Here is a 13,702-nt window from a genome sequence, read left to right as displayed (position 1 = left end):
GAGAGATGTCTATTAATTGAATAAAAAAAGAAATAAATAAATAAAAAAGAAAAAAAATTTATATGCTTATATATACATATTTATATAAATATGTATTAGAAAAAAAAATGTAGGAAAGAAAAAGTTCTCCTTGCAAAAAATTACTTTCTAAAAAAACAGGAAAAAAAAAAATACACAGGTGGAACAGCGAGTCAGGGTCAACCCCGCTTCGTTCCCGGTCGACTGGATCATGCTTTGTTTTTTTTTGTTTTTCTTTTTTTTTTTTTCCTGTTGTAATCCCCATCGTTTTTTGTGGGTCCCATTATGATGTATATGTTATATGTTCATCTATTTGGCGAACTCGTATTAACGCTTGAGATGAAAAATTAGAAAGATCTAGCAATCAAGTGGACCACACTGTAAAAGGCTGTGGAGGATTGAACGTCTACCGTTGAAACCCTTTTATGGGTGACCCATAAGTTTTAGATCAATATGAAATTTGTTTTTCCTCATCATCCAGGTCTTTGTGACCTTATGAATAGATTGGATGGAAAATATATGTTATGGTAGGCCCTACGAAATTTTTAACAGTGAAAATCAAGTTTCCAGCAAGTTTCCCGCTGCTATTTGTGGTGTGGTCCAGTTGATTTTTAGATATGATTCTTTTTTTCCGATAATGCTCTGAAATATCTCGAAATATGGATGAACGGTGTGGATATAATAAATACATCATTGTGGGGCCATGTCGAGGAGCGTGAGCGGTCGTCTTCGCACACCAGCCAATCGGCTTCCCGAAGGAATGACGGGGGTATTTTGGTCCGTCGAAAAGTCGTCCGTACACAGGGGAGTATTCTTGGAAGCTTAAAAAGAAGTGGGCTTAAAATGGCTGGTGGGCCATAAATGGGCCGTACAGTAGGAAATTTCTCCAGTGAATATAGGAATCAAGCCACCAGGCTTCAACACGGCCTAAAACTGCGTCGTTGACTATAATGGATTACAGAGAGTACCCGAGCCAGTCGCTCCAGATATTCGATATGCTATTCGCGGCACACGTGCCGACTTGACATACTTATGCGGGATCCAAGCCGCTCATAAGGTTGGGCCCACGATGAGAATTCCTTGGCCCAAAAATCAAGGTATAATCAACTGGACATTTTTTCTGACTACGCACGTACCCCACTTGATGAGTGGACAGTTGTGACATTTTCGATAGGGCATGTTCATGGAGCTGATGATTGGCCCTGATCTTGCACACGTGTGGCACGTAAGTCCGTGTACTCTAATTGAGTAATCGCCCTGGGATTGCTATCCACTATAATCCAACTTGCTTAGGATGTTATCCACAAGATGGGATGGCCGCACCCCAACCAATTGATCAAGGGTTGACAATGAATAGTTAGTGGGCCATTGATGATTTGGTGAATTAATCAAACTTCAAATCATAGTAGATTGGTCACTAGATCGATGGTTCAAATCATCCTAATTCCAAGCCAAATGCTACAAATGGACCACCCGGGGATGGCCCTAGTCCAATGGGCCTCTGGGCCTTAACCTAGTAAGGCACCCAGTCCTCTACAGAACCAGCCCCATAAGATTCAACTAACCTGAAAACAAGGCCAATCTACTCAGTAGGTGGGCCACAAACGTACAACTACTCAAACCACCAATTGTCCATTGATTTCAACGGGTAGCTTGCCTAATTAGCCGACCATTCTGATTTTCACACTATTTGATTTTTATATCATGGCCCACATCATCCATGGCTAGGATGTTCTACACAACATAGGCATAATAAACTACAGTATGCCTGGCAACTGGCCCTGAAAGCGCAGGCCTGGCTCTTAGGTGAAGTCCAGCGCTTCAGGCCCAGGCCAACCCAGATATTGCCACCCCTACATATGCCCTGAGATGTCAGACATGGGCGAGCGAGGCTACCAGCTGAGCCTGCATTGCACTGGCAACAAACAATGCTAAGGATGGATACATATCACTTACCCATTTGTAACATCCCCACGATGCACATATAATGCAGGGGCATCTTCACACTGGCTCAAGTGGGGTGACCTGTGGGATGCATGGGCACACTCGGGGTGATGGCCCGCGGAACCCATGGATTTGAGGCTCATATGAGGCAGGTGACTCATGTGAGGCGGAACACATGGATTTGAGGCTCACAAGGAGGGTTCGGCCGAGTACCTAACTCGTGGATTTGGGGACGGCTATGAGATAAATGGATTAATTTGCCATGCTCTATTAGTTCTAGCTTTTAGAGCAAGTGGTTAATTGTCATGCATCAAATTGAAATCAGAGCGGCGGGTCTCAAAGAGTGGCCGAGTCGTCTTTACTTTACTCGACTCGAAATAGCTGAAATAGATTGAGCCAAGGTGCATAGGAAGCTGGTCAATGACACAATGATGTTGTATCAAGCTTGCAGACCTGGCTGAGTTGGGTCCGAGTCACTCTCTCTGAACCATGGTCTCGCCTCTTAAGTTTTAACATGTGGTAAAACAATGCCTTTTTGAATAAAGGGTGACCAGAAGAGTGACTTCGCTCGAATCATTGTAAGGCTTGTTGAGTCAGCCAAGTCGGAGCCAACTCAACAAGTATTGTATTGTTGAGTCAGTGCTGAGTCACTCTCATGAGCACGTTTCCAGTGACTTGGTTTAGAACCAAGGTTTCACTTTTTTAGACTTAACAAACACTTGATAAAATGAATAGCTTGTTTAATACACTTGGCCTGTTTGAAATGTGGGATTGGGTGGCATGGAATTGCATTTGGTCCCATGCAAATTCAAGTTAGCATTTGGAAATGATGGGAAGGATTGGATTAATCCAGGTATCGTATCATCTGGTCCCGATAATAGATATTGCGGGATTTTGAAATCTATTACATTTGTGGTCCCCATGTTGATGCATGTGTTTTATGCACGATGTCCATCCATATGCACAACACATGACATTCGAGTTGCATTTGCGTACAGGTGACCGGCACTAGTTGTGAAATCTGATCGGTTGATTACAATTCCGTGGTCCACCAAACACAGGCTTCACTTAATACCATGTTTTTCCCAAAGGAAGAATTTGATCCCAAACATGGGATTGGACGGTCAAAATCCCATGGTATTTCCAGTCTTGCAATCATTGTGCAATAATGGTGTTAATTCCAAACACATTCCAAACAGGCGCTTAAAGAGAACGGTGCCAACAGCCCACAATCCACTTGCCATTTTGATGCCGTGTGATGGAAAAGGCAAGTGAGAAGTGAGTACACCTAAACACAACCTTCTTTACGTGCCAGTTGCTGGCCATTGAATAGCCGAAAAATGCTATTCTCCCTTTGCCTCTTGAGTATGGAATGGACCAAACGTTTCGAGTAAAATATCAAAAGTTTTATTAATAGCATATCAGAATCAAATACCTGTATTCCATGGTTCTGTAGATTAAACAGAGGCTATCATATCTCTATTCTCACACCTGTATCCGTTTGCAGTAGTGAGGTTACCTGAAACAAGCAAAAATAGATGCGTGAGGAGCACATCTGAATACAGTTTCCTTTAGCTAGGCTACCAATGATAGTGGAAATATAGATCAACCAACAAACAAATGGTGCCTGCTCCACCCAGAAATATTGACAGCCAAATTCACATGCAGCATCCATTCAGAAAAGCAACACTCCATGTACAAATGACTCACATGGGGATGTCAGATGATTCCCAAAGGCTTGACAATTTGACATTTCAAAATCTATTCGAGAAACTGCCTTCTGATTCCTAAACCAACCAATATAACTAAATGAAATCAGATTGAAAAAAAAAAACTTCCGACTACAAAGCTATTCTAACGTATAGATACTTGGGCCCTGTTTGGCAGACGCCTAAAACCAAGTTCATCTCATTTTAGTTAACAGTAATTATGTATTAGAGATGTTGATCTCTAATAGATAATTACCTAACATGAGCTTATTAATAACTTTCAAACATTATATATTTTTCCAAGTATTTTAAAAAATTATATCATCATTGTCATCGTCATCTAGGCCTCATACCGACTAATTGGGGTTGGCTACATGAATCATTTTCTGCCTTACCTCCACCCACATCCTCTAGGGCTTCCCCTTACCCTTTTAGAGCCTTCAACTTATACCAAGTCACTCCTACCTAACCTGCGCAGTTCTCGGTCTCCATTGCACATGAACAATATAAGTCTAATTTCTCTCATCTTATAACCTATTGGTGCTACTTTTAAATTCCCTTGAATGCATTCATTTCTAATTATATCCTTTCTTGTCGCAGCACTCATCCATCTCAACTTCCTTATTTCAACTATACTCATCCTATGAACATGAATATGTTGTTGCTTAACCGTGCAACATTTTTTCCCATAAAGCATGGCTGGTCTGATAGCCATTCTATAAAATTTCCCTTTTAGTTTGAGTGGTGCACAACTGTCACATAAAATTCCAGAGGTACATTTGGTAAACTTATTGGTCAGCAATCTTAACTAATTCCTCTTTAGTCGTTCCTACTCCTATTGTTACTAAAATTGCACCCCATATACTTTGTTTTAGTCCAATTAATTTTAAATTCTTTAGATTCTAAAAACCCCTCTATAAATCTAGCTGTGCTTATGCCCTCCTTTGTCTTGTCAATCAAAATTATGTCATCTACAAGCAACATACACCATGGGATATCTTCCTGCAAATGCCTCATTTAACTTGTCCATAACCAATGTGAAAAGGTGCGGATTCAATGTCGATCCCTAGTGAAAGCCTACACTAATTCGGAACTCACTTGTCTCTCCACTAGTGGTCCTCACATTTGTTGTTGTTCCATCATATATATCCTTAGCCATGTCAATATATCCTCTTGAAACTCCTTTGTTTCCCAACACCCACCAGATTAACTCTCTAGAGACCCTATCATAAGCTTTCTCTAAGACAATAAAGATCATGTGGAGATCCTCCTCTTCTTATATTTCTTCATCAATTGTCCAAGTAGGAAAATAGCTTCAATTGTCAACCTCTTTGGCATGAAACCAAACTGATTTTCTGATACATTCGTCTCATTCCTTTTCTTTGTAGTATGGCTCATTAGTTTAATCCCATGATAGTTAGTGCAGGTCTGTATTTAATCCTTTTTTGATTTTAAATAGGCATCATGTCTTTCCCTCCATTTGTTTGACATTTTCTTTGATCTTATTATCTTATTGAACAACTTTGTCAACCAAAATCACCCAATCTCTCCCATATACTTCCAAAAATCTATTGGTATACCATCTGGTTCAAGAGCTTTTCCTATTTTCATCTTCCTCAAAGCTTCTTTCACTTCAAATATCCTAATCCTAGAAAGTATCTCTGTACTCCAACGTCACTTGTGTTTATGGTTCCTTCTATCCCTATGGTCTAGATCCCTAATCTTCCTCTCTATTTGAAGACGTCTTTCTCACATTTTCCTATCCTCAATCTACCATAAAGATCATCATAAGCCTTAAATTTAGCCTCACTTACTAATTTCTTAGAGATCTTTTTGGCATTTATAAATCGGTCAACAATTTTTATTATTTATAGTCCCTAACCAAGCTTTGAAACATGAACGTTTCTTATTAACATCTTTTTCTACATTATTATTCCACTACCAACCTTCCTTGTATGATTGGCTTTTCCTTCTAGATACTTCGAAAACATAACATTTACTTCTTGCTCAACATTTTCACTTCATTCCATCCATTTATTTCTAAATAACATTGTTTTTCTCTTCTAAATTCCACCAGCTAGTTTTTAGACACCTATTGATTTCATTCCTTTTCTTCCATCTCTTAACATAAACATTCATAGCCAGTAACCTATGTTGTGCGGTCAAGCTCTCTAGGTATCACCCTATAGTCCTCATGTATTGATCATTATGCCTTGATAAGTAGAAATAAATGTATTTGGCTTGTACATGGTCCACTTTTGAAAGTTATTAAATGTTCATCTCTCTTTTAAATTATGTGTTTGCTAGAGGTAGATTATATACCATAGCGAAATTAAGGATAGTTTCCCCTATTTCACTTCTTCTCCCAAACCATATCCTCTATGTATCCTCTCATATCGTCTAGTGCTTTTCCCATATGATCATATAAGTCACCTACAAATATCTTCCCTCCATTTGGAATTCTTGCATCAGTCCACCCATATCCTCCTAGAGTTTTCTCTTGATTCAATCCTCTAACCCTACCTGTGGTGCATAAATACTAATAACATTGATTATCTCATCTCCCAACATAAGTTTTATTAATAAAATCCTATCATTTACTCTCTTAACATCTACAACTTTGTCCTTTAAATTTTATGTAGCACAATCCCTACCACATTTCTATTATTATTCTTTCCTATATACAAAAGCATATATCCATCACTTTCTCTAGTTTTGGCTCCTTTCCACTTGATCTCCTGCACGCAAGCTATGTTAACTCTTCTTCATTTCATCGTATCTACTAATTCCATACTCTTCCTTGTCAATATTCCTATATTCCATGTTGCAAGACGAATCCTATTCTCCAAAAGTTTGGAAGTTCTATGATTCCAAATGTTTCGGAATTTTGAAATTACCATTTTCTATATTTTTGTTAATTTATGTAATTTAAAAATTATATAAGCTAACAAAAATACTAAAATTGGTAGTTTCAAGATTCCAAAATGTTTGGAATCATATAACTTTTTTCGTTGATAATTCAAAAAGAAGCAGAAGTAGATTTTTCTAAAGACAAGAAGTTTACTTTTAAAAAAACAAGTTTCTCTAAGAAACTTCTTTTCATGCAAACTTGTCCTAGAAGCATGGTTTTAGACTTGATGACTTGGATTGATTTGATCAGTCTTGAGTCAAGTCACGACTTGCGCGAATCAGGGGATGAATTGGCTCGACCTGCCCAAGTCAAGGGTGACTCAAGGGGGCGACTCCTATCATCGAACTGGATCAAATAGTACCAAATCCGAATCAACTTAGACAAGTTATATTGGACTCATCCGAGTCTTAAAACCATGCCTGGAAGTAGAATGTGAGTACCATAGCTCTCCACATGATCATGTAAACTAATCAGTCTTTTTCAATATGCCACAACAAAGCAACTGAAGCATGCTTTATTATAGTATAAATTAAGAAATTAAATAAATAAATAAAACTTACCATGGTAGAAGAGGGTGTATTAAATAAAGAGTAAGTGACTATGATGATTTATTCACAACAAGAAAACAGAGGTGCTCATGCAACGTATTGAATGATCCAACATGCATGAATGCTGCCTGTATGCAAGTAACAAAGGAAAGGGTAACCATTTAAAACGAACCTCGATTTTTTGAAGCTGTATCTTTCAACTTCTCACGTCATCTCCTCCTAGCATTTTCATCTCCATCTCCGATTTCTCAACAGCTACCTTGTCAATCCCAGGAACAAGCTCAATTTACAGAGGAAATATCATATCTAAACATATGAATAAACATGATCCTCACTTATTAAGCTATGTTACCATTTGACCATAGAAGTATGGAACTCAAGAACACTGCCAGATGTAATACATACCTTCTCGTGCACCCAGAGGATATATATTCTTGAATTGTGTTCCTGTTCTCTAATTCATTTCTTTCTTCTTCTTTTTTTTTTTTTCTTTTTTCTTTTTCTCTTTATAGGTGAATTTTGAACCACATAACATAGTTTTAAAACTCGATGGGTCAACTTGAAACTCAGCTGAATCAACTGGCCTCGACTAGATTTCCAGCCAAGTCTTATGGAAACTTGCTGACTGGTATAACTCAGTCGGGATTCGACATGACTCATTGAGTCGGACAACAACTTGGCTGAACTCAACCAAGTCACATGCCCAATCAGCTGCATTTTGTTTTGAAATTAAAATCGCAGCAGGCAAGAATAGAAAAGACAAGCTCACCAGCTTTGCCAATCAAACAGGGAAGATGCTACCAACGTACCACACCATGCAGTTGTGTACTACTTCTGATATTTTAATTGCTGTATGAATTTCCAACCATTTTAATGCTACTACATACTAAAAATTTAATTATTAAAACATTAAGTCAAGTTGATGAAAGACTCGGTCGATTTTCGAGTTGACCCAACCTGGTTAGACATTGAATCAAGTCAAGTTTCTTCTTCTTTTTTTTTTTTTTAAACTGTGCCTCACAACATCATATATCTGCAACCAGCTCCTCATCAACATCTTATCATGATCAATCTAGAGTAAGAGTGATATTGAAGGCTAAATGACACTGATGAACACAGAATGGACCCAGATGATGCAAGGGATATCAGAACATGTCTTTTAAGTATCTGTAAAGATTGTGATTCAGCATGGACATTATCTGTAAATTCATCATCTTAACTACATATAGGGTCATAACCTTATATGCATGGTATCTATTGTATATAGAAATGAGCTATTACTTTCTCACACCAGGCCAGTATTAATTCCTTCATACAGGAAAGGGTTTTCATTCCTAACCACAACACATCTAAACATTCACCAAGAGTTTATCATGTAAATCCCACTTCACTAGGGATAATGAATGTACCTTCTAATGTCTTGATGGTACTATTATTATTATCTTCTTGAATCATAATGAGACTTTTATTGAAACCCAGAAGCAAGCTACAAATTAAGCATAGTTCAGAAGGTTTAAAATCAACATATCAAGTATCGCATCTTTCACCACCAATCCCGTATTGCCTATTTTGGGCAGTTTCAGGCCAATACGGGGTTCAAACAGCTGTGTCGTAATGGGTGAAACCAGTTCATATCACGAGGTTTTGGATAACACTTTAAACCTTGATAGCTGATGATAGGCCATCACCAACATAGTAATAAAATAAATAAATAAGAAGAAGAAAAAGAGAGCCTGAAGGGACAGCCTCCCCCAAAGCCAAATGGAAAAATAAAAAATAAAAAAAACCCTACTAAAGCAAACAGAAAGAAATGAGGAAGCAACCAACAACCCTGATCCATAGTCGAGACAGTAGACAACCAATTGTGAATAAGATCGGGGAGGGAAATCCCTCTAAGCTCAGGATTAGGGATAACATGGATTGCAAGAATTGAATTGTCCACTTGGACAACACCATCAAAGCTTCTGAGGTTTCTCTCCTTTCAAATCCCCCAAATGATAGCCAAAGGAATCATCTTCCAAATAATATTACCCCAGGTGTGGAACGGAGCTTTCTCCAATCCTCAATGAGATCCAAGAGGGAAACATTGATGGTCCAGGATATCTCCACCACCGAAGACTCTGTCCTCAAAGATTCTGAGGTTTCTCTCGTTCAAAATCTCCAAATGATAACCAAAGGAATCATCTTCCAAATAATATACCCCAAGGTGTGAAATGGACCTTTCTCCAACCCTCGGAGAGATTAGAGAGAGAAGCATTGACAATCTAGGAGACTAGGACCCCCGGAAAGGCTTAAAGAAGTGACTTCGACTTCTCCCCAAAACTACATGGAGGAAACAGTGGTTCCCTAGTTCCTCACACCTTGCACATGATGCACCTATTAGGAAAAAGTTCCTCTTTTTTAAGATTCTCGAAGCGAGGATTTTATTGGCCATGGCAACCAAAACAAATGCTTGAACCCTATGCAGAGCTGGAATCCACCACACCTTTGCTAACAGCAACGCAACACAATCTAAAGCATAGAAGACTCAGTGAAACAACTTGGAAGAGAAGGTACCATTGTATGCCGATTTCCAAAACCTTCCAATGAACAATCAAGGGATCACATAAGATCTCCTGCAATTTCACCATAAGCTTATTGAAATCATTTATCCAGTCCTCATGCAGATTCCTATGAAGCATGACATTCCAAACCATAGTCCCTGACTATAGTTGCATGAAGAGTGAAGCAAAGCGGCAACAAATTCGGGTGTGAAAGAAGGGAAGCGTCTCTTTCAAAATGGAAACAAGTATAAATGGCTAGCAGGATCGAGAGTCCGAAGTGGGTGCAGCACCTAGTTAGAAGGATCCTGCAACTAAGTCTGACATTTTCATAGCAATCAGACACTTTGGTCTCTTTATTTGCCAAGAGGCAAAAAAGGAAACAGAAAGATTCTTCTAGCAGTGTGTCACCCAACCATGCACCACGCCACTCACGGTCCCCCTGACCAATATTGAATTGAATACCTGACCTGAAGCACTTGCATATGCTGTTTGAAAGGCTCCTGCTCTCATGACTCTTAAGTCTTTGCCAATCAAGCTAATGGCTCTCTACACATCCAAACCTACATTCATGGCTGGGGTCCCAGGGAATCATTGCCCTTTTGAAACACCATGTTCTATGCGGATGACATCAGTCTGCAATGCCTCCGACTCTTCACTAGACCTCCACCACCACTTCACTAGCAAAGCCCAATTGATCCTTCAGCAGTCCTAATACACAGTCTGTCTTCGGTTTTTGCACTTCCATTGTAGGAGATGAAACTTGTCACCTTCCTCTTTCCCTTCTCCCCAAAAGAACTATCTTTGAAATTTCTCTATTCTTTTTACAACCCTGACTGGCATTTTGAAGAGGGAGAGGAAATGGACAAGGAGATTGGATAGTGCCGATTTTGTGAGAGCGATTTTACCATGCATGGAGAGATAGGAATGCTTCTGAGAAGCTAACCTTCTTTTAACTGTTTCAATAATAGGATCCCAAAACATAGCAGCCTTCTTTCCAATGCTCCGATTGTGAGGAGTTGATAAGTGGGAAGCAAACAGGTAGTGGAAGATGAAGACTATTCAACATCTACTTCAAGACAGCATTCACCAACTACTTCGAAAAATCGGCTCAGATGTGTTAATCTCAGGACTTTGAATAAGCTTGGTGCTGAAACTATTTATCTCCTTTAATCAATGAATCATACCAGCATGTTATGTCTAGGGACCAAGCTAGAATCATGAACATCCATTTATGAAATCCCCTGCCGTCAGGTGATGTCCGATAGCAACCCAGGAGTTGAAAATGGATGAACCTAGAAGCAAAGAACAGTAATGGACATGAAGAATTGCCCCTATGGAAGAGACATCAGCTCTTATATGCCTAGCCCACGCCGGCTCTAGCTGCATCACAAATCTCCAAGCCCATTTGACAGCAAGGCGTTGGTGAACGTAGTGGAGCCGTGCATCCCAACCCAAGAATTCCTACTGCCTCCTTCAGCAATAAGTTCCCTTCCCAATAGGTCTGCTCAGCAAATGTACAAAGTGGAGCCGCCCACTGCTTGGGGGTCGCATACCTGCTAGACTTGGCAACCAGTTGGCTGATCCTCTTCTTCCCTATCAGGTTGGGTTGACCTAGAGTCAGAAGGAATGGAACCACTGGAGAGTTGTATGGATTTCATCAATAATATGTTCTGATGAAAAAGGTGTCCGAAAATCTTCTTCTTCTTTTGTTGATGATTGGAAATCAGCATTCTTTGTCAGCAATGAAGCTAGGAGAACATCATGAATTTCCATTTACAAGTAAATTCATAGGCAATACATTCACAGCGATTTCTGTAGTGATTGAGATTTTAGGTTGTTGCATGTATTATCAGTTTTTCTGCTTGTAATGCTTCTCGAGTCAAAGTGGAGTGATGATAAGGTCATCTCCACTGCGATTTATGTAGTCTACTCATAATATTTTAATGAAATTGTCACTCTATAAAAAAAATAAAAATAAAAATAAAAACATCCACAACGAATTTGACCTTTACAAAAATGTCTCTGATCTCAGAAAAGATGAAACCAAGAAGCCACGGCTCATCATTTTCGAACTTAGCCCAATGGATAACACTTTTAGAGTTCCCTTCGACTAAAACAAGGTTTAGGGACATGGTCGGGATCAATTTGAGGCAAAAGAGGAGCTTTATCTTCAATTTCCCCAAGACAAGTTGCATCAAAGAAACTGGAGGAGAGATTAATGCGGAGGCATTTTCACATGGCTCGAGTGGGGTGGCCTGTGGGATGTAGGGGCACACTCGGGGTCGGCGGTCCGCAAAACCCATGGATTTGGGGGCCACCGAGGGGGGGGGGGGGGATTTGGGACCCACGAGGAGGGTTCAGCCAAGGACCTAACACATGGATTTGGGGGCGGGGCTATGAGATCAATGGATTAATTTGCCATACTCTATTAGTTCACGGTTTTAGAGCAAGTGGTTAATTGTCTTGCATCAAATTGGTATCAAAGCGGGAGGTCTCATGTTCGAGATTCCTCACCGAGGAGAGGGGGGGGGTCATACCGGGCTTGAGTAAGGTGGCCTGTGGAATGCAAGGGAGCCTGGGCTACGAGATAAAGAGATTAATTTGCCATGCTGTATCAATTTGAGCTTTTAGAGTAAGTGGTTAATTGTTCTATACTTCATCAAACCAGAGATTTTATTATTATTTTTTGAAGACAAAGACTACTCCCTGCAGATACACACAATTACCCACAACCACGTGTATTGGGTAATGTCGAGGGGAGTCGAACCCACACCTGTAGGAAGCAAACCCACAGTGATGGCCGCTCGCCCAAACCTCGTTGGGTTGAGGAAGGAAAGAATTGTTGCACCATTCAAATCACAAAAGGAACCTCCAATGCCGGCAGCAGTTGAGTTCATACCAAAGAAGCCACCCAAATAAAGTTTCCAAAATCCAGGATCTAGTGCTTCTAGAGCTATTTGAAAACTTATGGAACTTCTCCACCAATCACCAATGGCACCAATTTGGATGCAGTAGAAAGCAGAAAAAAATGTTATTTTGTTTAGAACATTTGCCTTTCTAGGCCATGTGCAGACTCCAGCATGTGCCTTCTCACGTATCTTCAACTGAATCTCAGTGTTGCCATATTTTATGAATACAATAACAGTATATCATATATTTACATGCCTTTCAAGGGCAGTCCATGATAGGATCCACCAAAGACTTATGTCATGTTGGCCAAAGGGTGATTAGGACATACATTAGCTTAGTGGCTCAGCAATTTAGTCTTATGTTGTTTCGGGTGTGGTTGGTTGCACCAAATATCATGAAAATCTCAACCAAATTAAACTGATTAGTCATAAAATATCTTGATATTTCATGATACTTGGTGCAAACAAATGCATCATTAGACTTTCAAGTATGGGGATAACGAATAGGGGACCTCGATGAGTCAATTGCCAACATCTACCACTTTCATTTTTGAATACTTAAGTAAAAGGTTGATAATAACTAACTGTTTATCATATGCTTCCTCCTCGAGGGCCACATTACACTTGTCAAATGTGAAATATCTTCTTTTCCAATTGTACATGCACATCGAAATAACTCTACTTTCAAGTCATGAAAAGAGAATTCCTGTAGGCTCACATTATCGATCTTCCTTTTGCCTTTGAAAGCCACTTCAGCTTCTTCCAATTTTTATTGACGACTCTGTTGCTTCTTTCCATCCAAATGGACCACAAAACTGACAGGAAAGCAATATTTTCCCCAAACCTCCCATGACCATGGTTGAGAGACCTTTGATAGATCCAGGCATTACCCAAATACTTTGAAAAAATGTAGCATCTCATTCCAAACTAATGACTAGGGGTGTACACGAACCGAGCTAGCTCAGTCAACTCACTCGACTCGGCTCGAAAAAGCTCGAATCGGCTCGGTTTGAAGTTGAGTTCAATTTGAGTCGAGCTAGTTTTTAGAGCTCAAAAATGAGTTCGAGCTGAGTTCGAGCTGGCCCCAGCTTGACTTGACTTGGTTCGATATATAGCTTGA

The 13,702-nt window shown here is 39.7% G+C and overlaps 1 protein-coding gene across 3 annotated transcripts in view; it reads right to left on the bottom strand.

The window, feature by feature from the left end:
- Nucleotides 1–3,245: 3,245 nt before the first annotated feature.
- The window catches only part of LOC131256992 (cytochrome b561, DM13 and DOMON domain-containing protein At5g54830-like), a 28,832-nt gene continuing 18,375 nt past the window's right edge, over nucleotides 3,246–13,702 (bottom strand). The window contains exons 2-3 of one of the 3 annotated variants that reach the window (XR_009177039.1): nucleotides 7,303–7,389; nucleotides 3,246–3,481 (exon numbers count right to left, since the gene is read on the bottom strand). The gene's annotated coding sequence lies outside the window, so the exon portion shown is untranslated. The other 2 variants (XR_009177041.1, XR_009177040.1) reach the window with 2 other exon arrangements.

The sequence above is a fragment of the Magnolia sinica genome, chromosome 9 (assembly GCF_029962835.1).
Source record: "Magnolia sinica isolate HGM2019 chromosome 9, MsV1, whole genome shotgun sequence".
Taxonomy (NCBI): domain Eukaryota; kingdom Viridiplantae; phylum Streptophyta; class Magnoliopsida; order Magnoliales; family Magnoliaceae; genus Magnolia; species Magnolia sinica.
The sequence above is the reverse complement of the archived record's forward strand: the minus strand, read 5'-3'. Positions and strand labels throughout refer to the sequence as shown.